Source organism: Somniosus microcephalus, chromosome 2 (assembly GCF_052327205.1).
Source record: "Somniosus microcephalus isolate GS21.2 chromosome 2, FLI_Smic_1.0, whole genome shotgun sequence".
In the NCBI taxonomy this organism is placed as follows: Eukaryota; Metazoa; Chordata; class Chondrichthyes; order Squaliformes; family Somniosidae; genus Somniosus; species Somniosus microcephalus.
The window spans coordinates 183,399,428-183,416,521 of NC_140988.1; the positions used below are offsets into that span (position 1 = coordinate 183,399,428).

Here is a 17,094-nt window from a genome sequence, read left to right on the forward strand (position 1 = left end):
AGATACAGAGTAAAGCTCCCTCTACACTGTCCCATCAAACACTCCCAGGACAGGTACAGCATGGGTTAGATACAGAGTAAAGCTCCCTCTACACTGTCCCATCAAACACTCCCAGGGCAGGTACAGCACGGGTTAGATACAGAGTAAAGCTCCCTCTACATTGTCCCATCAAACACTCCCAGGGCAGGTACAGCAGGGTTAGATACAGAGTAAAGCTCCCTCTACACTGTCCCATCAAACACTCCCAGGGCAGGTACAGCATGGATTAGATACAGAGTAAAGCTCCCTCTACATTGTCCCATCAAACACTCCCAGGGCAGGTACAGCAGGGTTAGATACAGAGTAAAGTTCCCTCTACACTGTCCCAGCAAACACTCCCAGGGCAGGTACAGCACGGTTTAGATACAGAGTAAAGCTCCCTCTACACTGTCCCATCAAACACTCCCAGGGCAGGTACAGCAGGGTTAGATACAGAGTAAAGCTCCCTCTACACTGTCCCATCAAACACTCCCAGGGCAGGTACAGCAGGGTTAGATACAGAGTAAAGCTACCTCTACGCTGTCCCTACACTGGTCCGCAATCTCGACTACACGAGTGATTTTGGCCTGTTACGGAGAGGCATGATGTCACTGCGATAAGATAGAAAAGGAGAGAAAGTTGGATAAAGTACGGGATCGTTCTCTGTGAGGTGCAATGGATGATGTTTCACTTTACAAATTGGGTCATGTTTCACTGCAATCTCACTGGACAGCCCAGACACTTTCAGATCAATATAATTCCATTGATCGATTAGTTGTGTTCACCTCGGTCATTTAGCCGTGGGATCGAGCTTGGATCCTCGGACTGTCTCCTCCTGCATCACGGAGGTGGTCAATAATTATCTAGCACGGGACCCAGTTTGAACAGGGGACAAGTCATTCCACATCATTATCTACAGCTCCCGCTCACTGAACTGGAACGTACCCTTGGCTGGATCAAGTGTCGCTGCAATTTTAACACGAGACACTCTGCAAGCGACAGATCAATTTCCTAACAGAGGGAGGGACGGCTGTCTGGCCCAGGTTCTGATAATGGGAGCTCTGCGTCGCCAAGGGTTCACAAGAGGGAATTCATCGTCCCCCCTGTCGCTGGCTGACCTAAACTGGCTCCAGGTCTGGCAACGTCTCGATTTTAAAATTCTCATCCTCCTGTTCAAATCCTTCCATGGCCCTCAGCCCTCCCTATCTCTGTAACCACCTCCAGCCCCTACAACCCTCCCTATCTCTGTAACCTCCTCCAGCCCCTACAACCCTCCCTATCTCTGTAACCTCCTCCAGCCCCTACAACCCTCCCTATCTCTGTAGCCTCCTCCAGCCCCTACAACCCTCCCTATCTCTGTAACCTCCTCCAGCCCCAACAACCCTCCCTATCTCTGTAACCTCCTCCAGCCCCTACAACCCTCCCTATCTCTGTAACCTCCTCCAGCCCCGACAACCGTCCCTATCTCTGTAACCTCCTCCAGCCCCTACAACCCTCCCTATCTCTGTAACCTCCTCCAGCCCCTACAACCCTCCCTATCTCTGTAACCTCCTCCAGCCCCTACAACCCTCCCTATCTCTGTAACCTCCTCCAGCCCCTACAACCCTCCCTATCTCTGTAACCTCCTCCAGCCCCGACAACCGTCCCTATCTCTGTAACCTCCTCCAGCCCCTACAACCCTCCCTATCTCTGTAACCTCCTCCAGCCCCTACAACCCTCCCTATCTCTGTAACCTCCTCCAGCCCCCTACAACCCTCCCTATCTCTGTAACCTCCTCCAGCCCCTACAACCCTCCCTATCTCTGTAACCTCCTCCAGCCCCTACAACCCCCCCCATCTCTGTAACCTCCTCCAGCCCCGACAACCCTCCCTATCTCTGTAACCTCCTCCAGCCCCTACAACCCTCCCTATCTCTGTAACCTCCTCCGGCCCCTACAACCCTCCCTATCTCTGTAACCTCCTCCGGCCCCTACAACCCTCCCTATCTCTGTAAACTCCTCCGGCCCCTGCAACCCTCCCTATCTCTGTAACCTCCTCCAGCCCCTACAACCCTCCCTATCTCTGTAACCTCCTCCAGCCCCTACAACCCTCCCTATCTCTGTAGCCTCCTCCAGCCCCTACAACCCTCCCTATCTCTGTAATCTCCTCCAGCCCCTACAACCCTCCCTATCTCTGTAACCTCCTGCAGCCCCGACAACCGTCCCTATCTCTGTAACCTCCTCCAGCCCCTACAACCCTCCCTATCTCTGTAACCTCCTCCAGCCCCTACAACCCTCCCTATCTCTGTAATCTCCTCCAGCCCCTACAACCCTCCCTATCTCTGTAACCTCCTCCAGCCCCGACAACCGTCCCTATCTCTGTAACCTCCTCCAGCCCCTACAACCCTCCCTATCTCTGTAACCTCCTCCAGCCCCTACAACCCTCCCTATCTCTGTAACCTCCTCCAGCCCCCTACAACCCTCCCTATCTCTGTAACCTCCTCCAGCCCCTACAACCCTCCCTATCTCTGTAACCTCCTCCAGCCCCTACAACCCCCCCCATCTCTGTAACCTCCTCCAGCCCCGACAACCCTCCCTATCTCTGTAACCTCCTCCAGCCCCTACAACCCTCCCTATCTCTGTAACCTCCTCCGGCCCCTACAACCCTCCCTATCTCTGTAACCTCCTCCGGCCCCTACAACCCTCCCTATCTCTGTAAACTCCTCCGGCCCCTGCAACCCTCCCTATCTCTGTAACCTCCTCCAGCCCCTACAACCCTCCCTATCTCTGTAACCACCTCCAGCCCTACAACCCTCCCTATCTCTGTAACCGCCTCCAGTCCACTACAACACTCCCTATCTCTGAAACATCCTCCAGCCCCTACAACACTCCCTATCTCTGTAACCTCCTCCAGCCCCTACAACCCTCCCTATCTCTGTAACCTCCTGCAGCACATACAACCCTCCCTATCTCTGTAACCTCCTCCAGTCCCCTACAACCCTCCCTATCTCTGTAACCTCCTCCAGCCCCTACAACCTTCCCTATCTCTGTAACCTCCTCCAGCCCCCTACAACCCTCCCTATCTCTGTAACCTCCTCCAGCCCCCTACAACACTCCCTATCTCTGTAACCTCCTCCAGCCCCAACAACCCTCCCTATCTCTGTAACCTCCTCCAGCCCCTACAACCCTCCCTATCTCTGTAACCTCCTCCAGCCCCTACAACCCTCCCTATCTCTGTAACCTCCTCCAGCCCCTACAATCCTCCCTATCTCTGTAACCTCCTCCAGCCCCCTACAACACTCCCTATCTCTGTAACCTCCTCCAGCCCCAACAACCCTCCCTATCTCTGTAACCTCCTCCAGCCCCTACAACCCTCCCTATCTCTGTAACCTCCTCCAGCCCCTACAACCCTCCCTATATCTGTAACCTCCTCCAGCCCCCTACAACCCTCCCTATCTCTGTAACCTCCTCCAGCCCCTACAACCCTCCCTATCTCTGTAACCTTCTCCAGCCCCTACAACCCTCCCTATCTCTGTAACCTCCTCCAGCCCCCTACAACCCTCCCTATCTCTGTAACCTCCTCCAGCCCCCTACAACCCTCCCTATCTCTGTAACCTCCTCCAGCCCCTACAACCCTCCCTATCTCTGTAACCTTCTCCAGCCCCTACAATCCTCCCTATCTCTGTAACCTCCTCCAGCCCCCTACAACCCTCCCTATCTCTGTAACCTCCTCCAGCCCCCTACAACCCTCCCTATCTCTGTAACCTCCTCCAGCCCCTACAACCCTCCCTATCTCTGTAACCTCCTCCAGCCCCTACAACCCTCCCTATCTCTGTAACCTCCTCCAGCCCCCTACAACCCTCCCAATCTCTGTAACCTCCTCCAGCCCCCTACAACCCTCCCTATCTCTGTAACCTCCTCCAGCCCCTACAACCCTCCCTATCTCTGTAACCTCCTCCAGCCTCTACAACCCTCCCTATCTCTGTAACCTCCTCCAGCCCCTACAACCCTCCCTATCTCTGTAACCTCCTCCAGCCCCTACAATCCTCCCTATCTCTGTAACCTCCTCCAGCCCCCTACAACCCTCCCTATCTCTGTAACCTCCTCCAGCCCCTACAACCCTCCCTATCTCTGTAACCTCCTCCAGCCTCTACAACCCTCCCTATCTCTGTAACCTCCTCCAGCCCCTACAACCCTCCCTATCTCTGTAACCTCCTCCAGCCCCCTACAACCCTCCCAATCTCTGTAACCTCCTCCAGCCCCTACAACCCTCCCTATCTCTGTAACCTCCTCCAGCCCCTACAACCCTCCCTATCTCTGTAACCTCCTCCAGCCCCCTACAACCCTCCCAATCTCTGTAACCTCCTCCAGCCCCTACAACCCTCCCTATCTCTGTAACCTCCTCCAGCCCCCTACAACCCTCCCAATCTCTGTAACCTCCTCCAGCCCCCTACAACCCTCCCTATCTCTGTAACCTCCTCCAGCCCCCTACAACCCTCCCAATCTCTGTAACCTCCTCCAGCCCCCTACAACCCTCCCAATCTCTGTAACCTCCTCCAGCCCCTACAACCCTCCCTATCTCTGTAACCTCCTCCAGCCCCCTACAACCCTCCCTATCTCTGTAACCTCCTCCAGCCCCCTACAACCCTCCCAATCTCTGTAACCTCCTCCAGCCCCCTACAACCCTCCCAATCTCTGTAACCTCCTCCAGCCCCTACAACCCTCCCTATCTCTGTAACCTCCTCCAGCCCCCTACAACCCTCCCTATCTCTGTAACCTCCTCCAGCCCCTACAACCCTCCCTATCTCTGTAACCTCCTCCAGCCCCCTACAACCCTCCCAATCTCTGTAACCTCCTCCAGCCCCTACAACCCTCCCTATCTCTGTAACCTCCTCCAGCCCCCTACAACCCTCCCTATCTCTGTAACCTCCTCCAGCCCCTACAACCCTCCCTATCTCTGTAACCTCCTCCAGCCCCTACAACCCTCCCAGAGCTCTGCGCTCCTCCAATTCCGGCCTGTTGTCCATCCCCCCGATTTCCATCGCTCCACCATTGGCGGCCGTGCATTCAGCCACCTGGGCCCAAGCTCTGGAATTCCCTCCCTAAACCTCTCCGCCTCTCTCTCTCCTCCTTTAAGACGCTCCTTAAAACCGACCTCTTTGACCAAGCTTTCGGTCGCCTGTGCCTAATATCTCCTACAAAAGCCAAATACTGCGGAGGCTGGAAATCAGAAATTGAAACAGAAAATGCTGGAAACACTCAGCAGGCCAGGCCGCGTGTGTGGAGAGAGAAACAGAGTGAACGTTCCAGGTCGATGACCCTTCGTCAGAACTGGAAGAAGTTGGAGATGGAACAGGTTTTCAAGCTAGTGTAAGGGCAGGGAGAGGAGGGAGGGGAGGAAAGAACAAAAGGGAAGGTCTGTGATAGGATGGAAGGCAGGAGAGATTACGAGACAAAAGGGGATTATGGTGCGAGGCAAAAGGAGATGGTAATGGGACAAGTTAAGAAACAAAAGATGGGTCTAGAGGAAATAACAACAGAGTTAAAGTCTTGCTCTCTCCAGCTTAAAACATATACTGGTGAACGAATGGCAACATTGGGTACAGCTACTGTAACTGTGCAACACAGGGACACCGTGGAACAGCTACCTGTAGTTGTAGTACCGGGTTCTGGACCAAACCTGTTAGATCGGGGCTGGATACAAGAACTTAAATTAGATTGGGGAGGAATAAATCAAATAGAGGGAGGCAAACAGTTGTCTTTGCAAGAGGTGTTGATTGAACATGAGAACGTGTTCAAGGAAGAACTTGGCCCATTTAATGGCCCCCCAGCTAAGATTTATGTCGACAAGGAGGCACTGCCAAGGTTTTTTAAACAACGACCTGTGCCGTATGCCATGAAACCAAAGGTAGAGGCTGAGCTCGGTCGAAACCCTTCGTCAGGACTGGGAGTAAAAACACAGGAAATGAAACAGGTTAAAAGGCCAGTTTGGGGGCTGGGAAATGGGGATGAAAGAACAAGAGAGAAGTGAAGAGACATTAAGAGGTATTCAAAACCAGACGAGATGGTGATCGGACTACTGGAGACAAAAGACAGCTCTAGATTAGGTGTGAAATGCGCTGGCAGAATGGGAGACAGCTGCCATGTGGGAGAGAGAAAAAGGGGGAAGGGCCCAAAACAAAGGTGTGGATCAAAAATATATAAAAATGTAATAGGGGCCGAGGTTATGATCTGAAGCTGTTGAACTCGACATTGAGTCCGGAAGGCTGTAAAGTGCCTAATCGGAAGACGAGGTGCTGTTCCTCGAGATTACGCTGAGCTTCCGTGGAACAATGTAAGAGACCGAGGACGGGGAGGTCGGAGTGGGAATGGGGCGGTGAATTAAAGTGACAGGCGACCGGAAGCTCGGGGTCGCCCTTACGGACTGAATGGAGGTGTTCCGCAAAGCGGTCACCCAATGGGTCTAGAGGAGCTGTGAATGGCAACGGCAGATTGATCGACCGCAGCCCTGTGAGGGAGAGAAAGAGAATGATCGGGGTTGAGGTTATGGTCTGAAATTGTTGAGCTCGATGTTGAGTTCAGAAGGCTGTAAAGTGTCTAATCAATAGATTATTAGCTCCTGATGTGGCTCGGTGTCAAATTTTGTCTGATTCATGCTCCTGAGAAGCGCCTTGGGACGTTTTACTACGCAGAAGGTGTTATATAAATGCAGCTTGTTGTTGTTTCGCACCCCGGTCTGGTTCTGGAGTGGGCCTTTTACGCTTCAAAATAAGTCGAAAGCGCTGGGCAGGGAGCCCACATTGCAAAGTTCGGCGGCTCTAAGCAGAACAATACGTTCCTGCGATTTGCTCAGGGTCAGGGGAACACAGCCCCGCAGCACAGAGATTAGATTAGCAATTATTCAAAGGATGTGGACTGGTTAACAGCACTGGCAGAACAAACAAAGTGCAGCACGGATTGGAAACATAACAATGACATAGAATTACATCGCATTTCATGCACTGTACAGCACAGGAACAGGCCATTCGGCCCCAGAGCTCCGTGCTGGTGTTTCTGCTCCACACCAGCCTCCTCCCGCGCCTCTTCATCTCACCCCATCAACACCAGCCTCCTCCCACCTCTCTTCATCTCACCCCAACAACACCAGCCTCCTCCCACCCCTCTTCATCTCACCCCATCACCACCGGCCTCCTCCCACCCCTCTTCATCCCACCCCATCAACACCAGCCTCCTGCCACCCCTCTTCATCTCATCCCATCAACACCAGCCTCCTCCCACCCCTCTTCATCTCACCCCATCAACACCAGCCTCCTCCCACCCCTCTTCATCTCATCCCATCAACACCAGCCTCCTCCCACCCCTCTTCATCTCACCCCATCACCACCGGCCTCCTCCCACCCCTCTTCATCCCACCCCATCAACACCAGCCTCCTGCCACCCCTCTTCATCTCATCCCATCAACACCAGCCTCCTCCCACCCCTCTTCATCTCACCCCGTCAACACCAGCCTCCTGCCACCCCTCTTCATCTCATCCCATCAACACCAGCCTCCTCCCACCCCTCTTCATCTCACCCCATCAACACCAGCCTCCTCCCACCCCTCTTCATCTCACCCCATCAACACGAGCCTCCTCCCACCCCTCTTCTGCTCACCCCATCAACACCAGCCTCCTCCCGCACATCTTCATCTCACCCCATCAACACCAGCCTCCTCCCACCCCTCTTCATCTCACCCCATCAACACCAGCCTCCTCCCACCTCTCTTCATCTCACCCCAACAACACCAGCCTCCTCCCACCCCTCTTCATCTCACCCCATCAACACCAGCCTCCTCCCACCCCTCTTCATCTCACCCCGTCAACACCAGCCTCCTGCCACCCCTCTTCATCTCACCCCATCAACACCAGCCTCCTCCCACCCCTCTTCATCTCACCCCATCAACACCAGCCTCCTCCCACCGCTCTTCATCTCACCCCGTCAACACCAGCCTCCTGCCACCCCTCTTCATCTCACCCCATCAACACCAGCCTCCTCCCACCCCTCTTCATCTCACCCCATCAACACCAGCCTCCTCCCACCCCTCTTCATCTCACCCCGTCAACACGAGCCTCCTGCCACCCCTCTTCATCTCACCCCTTCAACACTAGCTTCCTCCCACCCCTCTTCATCTCACCCCATCCACACCAACCTCCTTCCACCCCTCTTCATCTCACCCCATCAACACCAGCCTCCTCCCACCCCTCTTCATCTCACCCCATCAACACCAGCCTCCTCCCACCCCTCTTCATCTCACCCCATCAACACCAGCCTCCTCCCACCCCACTTCATCTCACCCCATCAACACGAGTCTCCTCCCACCCCTCTTCATCTCACCCCATCAACACGAGCCTCCTCCCACCCCTCTTCATCTCACCCCATCAACACCAGCCTCCTCCCACGCCTCTTCATCTCACCCCATCAACACCAGCCTCCTCCCACCCCTCTTCATCTCACCCCTTCAACATCAGCCTCCTCCCAACCCTCTTCATCTCACCCCGTCAACACCAGTCTCCTCCCACCCCTCTTCATCTCACCCTATCAACACCAGCCTCCTCCCACCCCTCTTCATCTCACCCTATCAACACCAGCCTCCTCCCACCCCTCTTCATCTCACCCCATCAACACCAGCCTCCTCCCACCCCTCTTCATCTCACCCTATAAACACCAGCCTCCTCCCACCCCTCTTCATCTCACCCCGTCAACACCAGTCTCCTCCCACCCCTCTTCATCTCACCCCATCAACACCAGTCTCCTCCCACCCCTCTTCATCTCACCCTATCAACACCAGCCTCCTCCCACCCCTCTTCATCTCACCCCATCAACATATCCTTCTACTCCGTTCTCCCTCTTGTGTTCCCCTTAAAAGTATCTCCGCTCTTCGCCTCAACACTCGCTGTGGTAGCGAGTTCCTCATTCTCACCACTCTCTGGGGAAAGAGGTTTCTCCTGAACTCCCTGTTGGATTTTTCAGTGACTATCTGGTATTGATGGCCCCTGGTTCTGGTCACCCCGACAAGTGGAAACATCTTCTCTACCTCTGCTGCCCCATGTCCTAACTCGCACCGCTGTCGCTAGCTCACTTCCATTGGCTCCCGGTAAAGCAACACCATGATTTCAAACTTCTCATCCTTGTGTTCAATTCCTTCCTCGCCACCCCGCCTCCCTATCTCTGTAACCTCCTCCAGCCCCGACAACCCTATCTCTGTAACCTCCTCCAGCCCCTACAAACCTCTCTATCTCTGTAACCTCCTCCAGCCCCTACAACCCTCCCTATCTCTGTAACCTCCTCCAGCCCCTACAACCCTCCCTATCTCTGCAACCTCCTCCAGCCCCTACAACCCTCCCTATCTCTGTAACCTCCTCCAGCCCCTACAACCCTCCCTATCTCTGTAACCTCCTCCAGCCCCTACAACCTCTCTATCTCTGTAACCTCCTCCAGCCCCTACAACCCTCCCTATCTCTGTAACCTCCTCCAGCCCCTACAACCCTCCCTATCTCTGTAACTTCCTCCAGCCCCGACAATCCTCCCTATCTCTGTAACCTCCTCCAGCCCCTACAACCCTCCCCATCTCTGTAACCTTCTCCAGCCCCCTACAACCCTCCCTATCTCTGTAACCTCCTCCAGCCCCTACAACCCTCCCTATCTCTGTAACCTCCTCCAGCCCCCTACAACCCTCCCTATCTCTGTAACCTCCTCCAGCCCCTACAACCCTCCCTATCTCTGTAACCTCCTCCAGCCCCTACAACCCTTCCTATCTCTGTAACCTCAAGCCCTACAACCCTCCCTATCTCTGTAACCTCCTCCAGCCCCTACAACCCTCCCTATCTCTGTAACCTCCTCCAGCCCCTACAATCCTCCCTATCTCTGTAACCTCCTCCAGCCCCTACAACCCTTCCTATCTCTGTAACCTCAAGCCCTACAACCCTCCCTATCTCTGTAACCTCCTCCAGCCCCTACAACCCTCCCTATCTCTGTAACCTCCTCCAGCCCCTACAATCCTCCCTATCTCTGTAACCTCCTCCAGCCCCTACAATCCTCCCTATCTCTGTAACCTCCTCCAGCCTCTACAACCCTCCCTATCTCTGTAACCTCCTCCAGCCCCTCCCTATCTCTGTAACCTCCTCCAGCCCCTAGAACACTCCCTATCTCTGTAACCTCCTCCAGCCCCTACAACCCTCCCTATCTCTGTAACCTCCTCCAGCCCCTACAACCCTCCCTATCTCTGTAACCTCCTCCAGCCCCTACAATCCTCCCTATCTCTGTAGCCTCCTCCAGCCCCTACAACCCTCCCCATCTCTGTAACCTCCCTCAACCCCTACAACCCTCCCTATCTCTGTAACTTCCTCCAGCTCCTACCACCCTCCCTATCTCTGTAACCTCCTCCAGCCCCTACAGCCCTCCCTATCTCTGTAACCTCCTCCAGCCCCCTACAACTCTCCCTATCTCTGTAACCTCCTCCAGCCCCTACAACCCTCCCTATCTCTGTAACCTCCTCCAGCCCCTACAATCCTATCTCTGTAACCTCCTCCAGCCCCTACAATCCTCCCTATCTCTGTAACCTCCTCCAGCCCCCTACAACTCTCCCTATCTCTGTAACCTCCTCCAGCCCCTACAACCCTCCCTATCTCTGTAACCTCCTCCAGCCCCTACAACCCTCCCTATCTCTGTAACCTCCTCCAGCCCCTACAATCCTCCCTATCTCTGTAACCTCCTCCAGCCCCCTACAACCCTCCCTATCTCTGCAACCTCTTCCAGCCCCTACAACCCTCCCTATCTCTGTAACCTCCTCCAGCCCCCACAATCCTATCTCTGTAACCTCCTCCAGCCCCTACAACTCTCCCTATCTCTGTAACCTCCTCCAGCCCCTACAACCCTCCCTATCTCTGTAACCTCCTCCAGCCCCTACAACCCTCCCTATCTCTGTAACTTCCTCCAGCCCCTACAATCCTCCCTATCTCTGTAACCTCCTCCAGCCCCCTACAACCCTCCCTATCTCTGCAACCTCCTCCAGCCTCTACAACCCTCCCTATCTCTGTAACCTCCTCCAGCCCCTACAACCCTTCCTATCTCTATAACCTCAAGCCCTACAACCCTCCCTATCTCTGTAACCTCCTCCAGCCCCTACAACCCTCCCTATCTCTGTAACCTCCTCCAGCCCCTACAATCCTCCCTATCTCTGTAACCTCCTCCAGCCCCTACAACCCTTCCTATCTCTGTAACCTCAAGCCCTACAACCCTCCCTATCTCTGTAACCTCCTCCAGCCCCTACAACCCTCCCTATCTCTGTAACCTCCTCCAGCCCCTACAATCCTCCCTATCTCTGTAACCTCCTCCAGCCCCTACAATCCTCCCTATCTCTGTAACCTCCTCCAGCCTCTACAACCCTCCCTATCTCTGTAACCTCCTCCAGCCCCTCCCTATCTCTGTAACCTCCTCCAGCCCCTAGAACCCTCCCTATCTCTGTAACCTCCTCCAGCCCCTACAACCCTCCCTATCTCTGTAACCTCCTCCAGCCCCTACAATCCTCCCTATCTCTGTAGCCTCCTCCAGCCCCTACAACCCTCCCCATCTCTGTAACCTCCCTCAACCCCTAAAGCCCTCCCTATCTCTGTAACTTCCTCCAGCTCCTACCACCCTCCCTATCTCTGTAACCTCCTCCAGCCCCCCCTATCTCTGTAACCTCCTCCAGCCCCCAACAACTCTCCCTATCTCTGTAACCTCCTCCAGCCCCTACAACCCTCCCTATCTCTGTAACCTCCTCCAGCCCCTACAATCCTATCTCTGTAACCTCCTCCAGCCCCTACAATCCTCCCTATCTCTGTAACCTCCTCCAGCCCCCTACAACTCTCCCTATCTCTGTAACCTCCTCCAGCCCCTACAACCCTCCCTATCTCTGTAACCTCCTCCAGCCCCTACAACCCTCCCTATCTCTGTAACCTCCTCCAGCCCCTACAATCCTCCCTATCTCTGTAACCTCCTCCAGCCCCCTACAACCCTCCCTATCTCTGTAACCTCCTCCAGCCCCTACAATCCTATCTCTGTAACCTCCTCCAGCCCCTACAATCCTCCCTATCTCTGTAACCTCCTCCAGCCCCCTACAACTCTCCCTATCTCTGTAACCTCCTCCAGCCCCTACAAGCCTCCCTATCTCTGTAACCTCCTCCAGCCCCTACAACCCTCCCTATCTCTGTAACTTCCTCCAGCCCCTACAATCCTCCCTATCTCTGTAACCTCCTCCAGCCCCCTACAACCCTCCCTATCTCTGCAACCTCCTCCAGCCGCTCCCTATCTCTGTAACCTCCGCCAGCCCCTACAACCCTGCCTATCTCTGTAACCTCCTCCAGCCCCTACAACCCTCCCCATCTCTGTAACCTCCGCCAGCCCCTACAACCTTCCCCATCTCTGTAACCTCCTCCAGCCCCGACAACCCTCCCTATCTCTGTAACCTCCGCCAGCCCCTACAACCCTCCCTATCTCTGTAACCTCCGCCAGCCCCTACAACCTTCCCCATCTCTGTAACCTCCTCCAGCCCCCTACAACCCTCCCTATCTCTGTAACCTCCTCCAGCCCCTACAACCCTCCCTATCTCTGTAACCTCCTCCAGCCCCTACAACCCTCTGAGATCTCTGCGCTATCCAATTCTGGCCTCTTGCGCATCCCCCGATTTCCATCGCTCCACCATTGGCGGCCGTGCCTTCAGCCGCCTGGGCCCCGAGCTCTGGAATTCCCTCCCTAAACCTCTCCGCCTCTCTCTCCTCCTTTAAGACGTTCTTTAAAACCGACCTCTTTGACCAAGCTTTCGGTCACCTGTCCTAATATCTCATGTGGCTCAGGGTCAGGTTTTGTCTGATTTACGCTCCTGTGAAACACCTTGGGATGGTTTACTATGTTAAAGGCGCCATATGAATACAAGTTGTTGTTGTCTACCCTACCAAAATCCTTCGTAATTTTAAAGACCTCTCGCGGGTCACCCCTCAGCCTTATCTTTTCCGCAGAAAAGAGCCTCAGCCTGTTCAGTCTTTCCTGTTCATTGGCCAAAGGTCTTCTGTCACACATCGCTGGGGCAGAATGCTCCAGCCTCTGCTGCCAGGTTCCATACTGGGAATAACCCTGCAAAATGTTCGAAGGGTTTTGAACACCATCTACCAGTGTGAAGGGTCAAGAAGCATTTGGACACGCCCCTTTTGGCAACAGCACGGTCACGTTTGTGAGGTGAAAGGAAAGATTGAGATTGAGCTCGTGTCCTGCTCTCAACTTGCATGTAGGGCAAATTCCTTCCCTGCTGAAAACGGATGTCATCTGGCAATCACAAATAAAACGTCAAGCTTCTCGTCACCAGTTGCTCAGCACGCCCTCTCTCTGTCCATCTCACCTCCTACAGTCCCACGTCCAACAACTGACCCCACAATCCAGACTGACGCTCCCCCAGTGCCAGTACTGAGGGAGCGCCGCACCATCGGAGGGGCAGTACTGAGGGAGCGCCGCACCGTCGGAGGGGCAGAACTGAGGGGGCGCCGCACTGTCGGAGGCGCAGTACTGAGGGGGCGCCGCACTGTCGGAGGGTCAGTACTGAGGGAGCGCTGCACCGTCGGAGGCGCAGTACTGAAGGGGCGCCGCACTGTCTGAGGGGCAGTACTGAGGGAGCGCTGCATTGTTGAAGGGGCAGTACTGAGGGAGTGCCACACTGTCGGAGGCGCAGTACTGAGGGAGCGCCGCACTGTCGGAGGGGCAGTACTGAGGGAGCGCCGCACTGTCGGAAGGGGCAGTACTGAGGGGGCGCCGCACTGTCGGAGGGGCAGTACTGAGGGAGTGCCGCACTGTCGGAGGGGCAGTACTGAGGGAGCGCCGCACTGTCGGAGGGGCAGTACTGAGGGAGCGCCGCACTGTCGGACGCGCCATCTTTCGGATGAGATGTTAAACTGAGGCCCCGTCTGCCCCCTCTGGTGGATGTAAAAGATCCCACAGCCACTACTTGGAACAGCAGGGGGAGTTCTCCCCGGTGTCCTGGGGCCAATATTGATCCCTCAACCAACATCACTAAAAACAGGTGATCTGGGTCATTATCACATGACTGTTTGTGGGAGCTTGCTGTGCGCAAATTGGCTGCTGCGTTTCCTACATCACAACAGTGACCATACTTCAAAAAAAGTCCTTCATTGGCTGTGAAGCGATTTGGGACGTCCCGAGGTGGTGAAAGGCGCTGGAGCGGTGCCAGATCGGTCTTTCTTTCACAGGACCGCTCGGTAGAAATGTCGGGGCTTTTGGAAAGAAATCTTGGCAAACAGAGGGTGGGCAGGCTTTCAAACTGACTGGTGCACGAGAGCGAGGCAGAACAGCAGCGAACAGCAAAGTAAACTTTATTCGGCGGGTTATTAATCAGACGCCACAATCATCTACAAAAAAAAACTAACTACGAAAAGTTACAGTTCAGCAGCTTGTCTGGCGCGGTAAAATGGATTCGGAGAGGACGGAGCGCGCCGTCCCCCGCCCTTCACTTGTAGAACTCGTGCTCCTGCTCGTCCTTCTTGATGACGGTTTTGTAAGCCTTCTCGCAGTCCTTGGCCAGCACGATGTAGCGGTTCTCCCGGACGGCCAGCATGCCCGCCTGCACGCGGAGGTGGAAGAAGCAAAGGGGAAAATGTCACTCGCGATACAAGAACACAGGAGCCGTACGGGCCCCCCGACCCTGCTCCGCCATTCAATCAGATCACGGCTGATCGTCGACCTCGACTCCACTCCCCCCCCCCCGATCCCTCGATTCCCCGAGAGTCTTGAATATACTCAACGACTGAGCCTCCACAGCCCTCTGGGGTAGAGAATTCAAAAGATTCACCGCCCTCTGAGTGAAGAAATTCCTCCTCATCTCAGTCCTCAATGGCCGAGCCCTTATCCTGAGACTGTGACCCCTGGTTCTAGACTCTCCAGCCAGGGGGAAACAGCCTCTCAGCATCGACCCTGTCAATCCCCCTCAGAATCTTATATGTTTCAATGAGATCACCTCTCATTCTTCTAAACTCCACAGAGTATAGGCCCAATCAACTCAATCTCTCCTCATAGGACATCACTCTCATTCACTGTCGGAGGGGCGGTACTGAGGGAGCGCCGCACTGTCGGAGGGGCGGTACTGAGGGAGCGCCGCACTGTCGGAGGGGCGGTACTGAGGGAGCGCCGCACTGTCGGAGGGGCGGTACTGAGGGAGCGCCGCACTGTCGGAGGGGCGGTACTGAGGGAGCGCCGCACTGTCGGAGGGGCGGTACTGAGGGAGCGCCGCACTGTCGGAGGGGCGGTACTGAGGGAGCGCCGCACTGTCGGAGGGGCGGTACTGAGGGAGCGCCGCACTGTCGGAGGGGCGGTACTGAGGGAGCGCCGCACTGTCGGAGGGGCGGTACTGAGGGAGCGCCGCACTGTCGGAGGGGCGGTACTGAGGGAGCGCCGCACTGTCGGAGGGGCGGTACTGAGGGAGCGCCGCACTGTCGGAGGGGCGGTACTGAGGGAGCGCCGCACTGTCGGAGGGGCGGTACTGAGGGAGCGCCGCACTGTCGGAGGGGCGGTACTGAGGGAGCGCCGCACTGTCGGAGGGGCGGTACTGAGGGAGCGCCGCACTGTCGGAGGGGCGGTACTGAGGGAGCGCCGCACTGTCGGAGGGGCGGTACTGAGGGAGCGCCGCACTGTCGGAGGGGCGGTACTGAGGGAGCGCCGCACTGTCGGAGGGGCGGTACTGAGGGAGCGCCGCACTGTCGGAGGGGCGGTACTGAGGGAGCGCCGCACTGTCGGAGGGGCGGTACTGAGGGAGCGCCGCACTGTCGGAGGGGCGGTACTGAGGGAGCGCCGCACTGTCGGAGGGGCGGTACTGAGGGAGCGCCGCACTGTCGGAGGGGCGGTACTGAGGGAGCGCCGCACTGTCGGAGGGGCGGTACTGAGGGAGCGCCGCACTGTCGGAGGGGCGGTACTGAGGGAGCGCCGCACTGTCGGAGGGGCGGTACTGAGGGAGCGCCGCACTGTCGGAGGGGCGGTACTGAGGGAGCGCCGCACTGTCGGAGGGGCGGTACTGAGGGAGCGCCGCACTGTCGGAGGGGCGGTACTGAGGGAGCGCCGCACTGTCGGAGGGGCGGTACTGAGGGAGCGCCGCACTGTCGGAGGGGCGGTACTGAGGGAGCGCCGCACTGTCGGAGGGGCGGTACTGAGGGAGCGCCGCACTGTCGGAGGGGCGGTACTGAGGGAGCGCCGCACTGTCGGAGGGGCGGTACTGAGGGAGCGCCGCACTGTCGGAGGGGCGGTACTGAGGGAGCGCCGCACTGTCGGAGGGGCGGTACTGAGGGAGCGCCGCACTGTCGGAGGGGCGGTACTGAGGGAGCGCCGCACTGTCGGAGGGGCGGTACTGAGGGAGCGCCGCACTGTCGGAGGGGCGGTACTGAGGGAGCGCCGCACCGTCGGAGGGGCGGTACTGAGGGAGCGCCGCACTGTCGGAGGGGCGGTACTGAGGGAGCGCCGCACCGTCGGAGGGGCGGTACTGAGGGAGCGCCGCACCGTCGCAGGGTCGGTACTGAGGGAGCGCCGCACCGTCGGAGGGTCAGTACTGAGGGAGCGCCGCACCGTCGTAGGCGCAGTACTGAGGGAGCGCCGCACTGTTGGAGAGGCAGTACTGAGGGGGCGCCGCTCTGTCGGAGGGTCAGTACTGAGGGGGCGCCGCTCTGTCGGAGGGTCAGTACTGAGGGGGCGCCGCACTGTCGGAGGGGCAGTACTGAGGGAGCGCCGCACTGTCGGAGGGACAGTACTGAGAGGGCGCCGCACTGTCGGAGGGACAGTACTGAGGGAGCGCCGCACTGTCGGAGGGGCAGTACTGAGGGAGCGCCGCACCGTCGGAGGGACAGTACTGAGGGAGCACCGCACCGTCGGAGGGACAGTACTGAGGGAGCACCGCACCGTCGGAGGGGCAGTACTGAGGGAGCGCCGCACTGTCGGTGGGGCAGTACTGAGGGAGCGCCGCACTGTCGGAGGGACAGTACTGAGGGAGCACCGCACTGTCGGAGGGGCAGTACTGAGGGAGCGCCGCACTGTCG

At 56.9% G+C, this 17,094-nt stretch overlaps 1 protein-coding gene across 1 annotated transcript in view; it reads right to left on the reverse strand.

The window, feature by feature from the left end:
* The window catches only part of LOC147123145 (beta-1,4-galactosyltransferase 3-like), a 61,667-nt gene extending 48,541 nt beyond the window's left edge, over positions 1-13,126 (reverse strand). The window contains exon 1 of the mRNA XM_086004167.1: positions 12,967-13,126. The gene's annotated coding sequence lies outside the window, so the exon portion shown is untranslated. The remainder of the gene's footprint in view (positions 1-12,966) is intronic.
* Between the last annotated feature and the right edge of the window lie 3,968 nt (positions 13,127-17,094).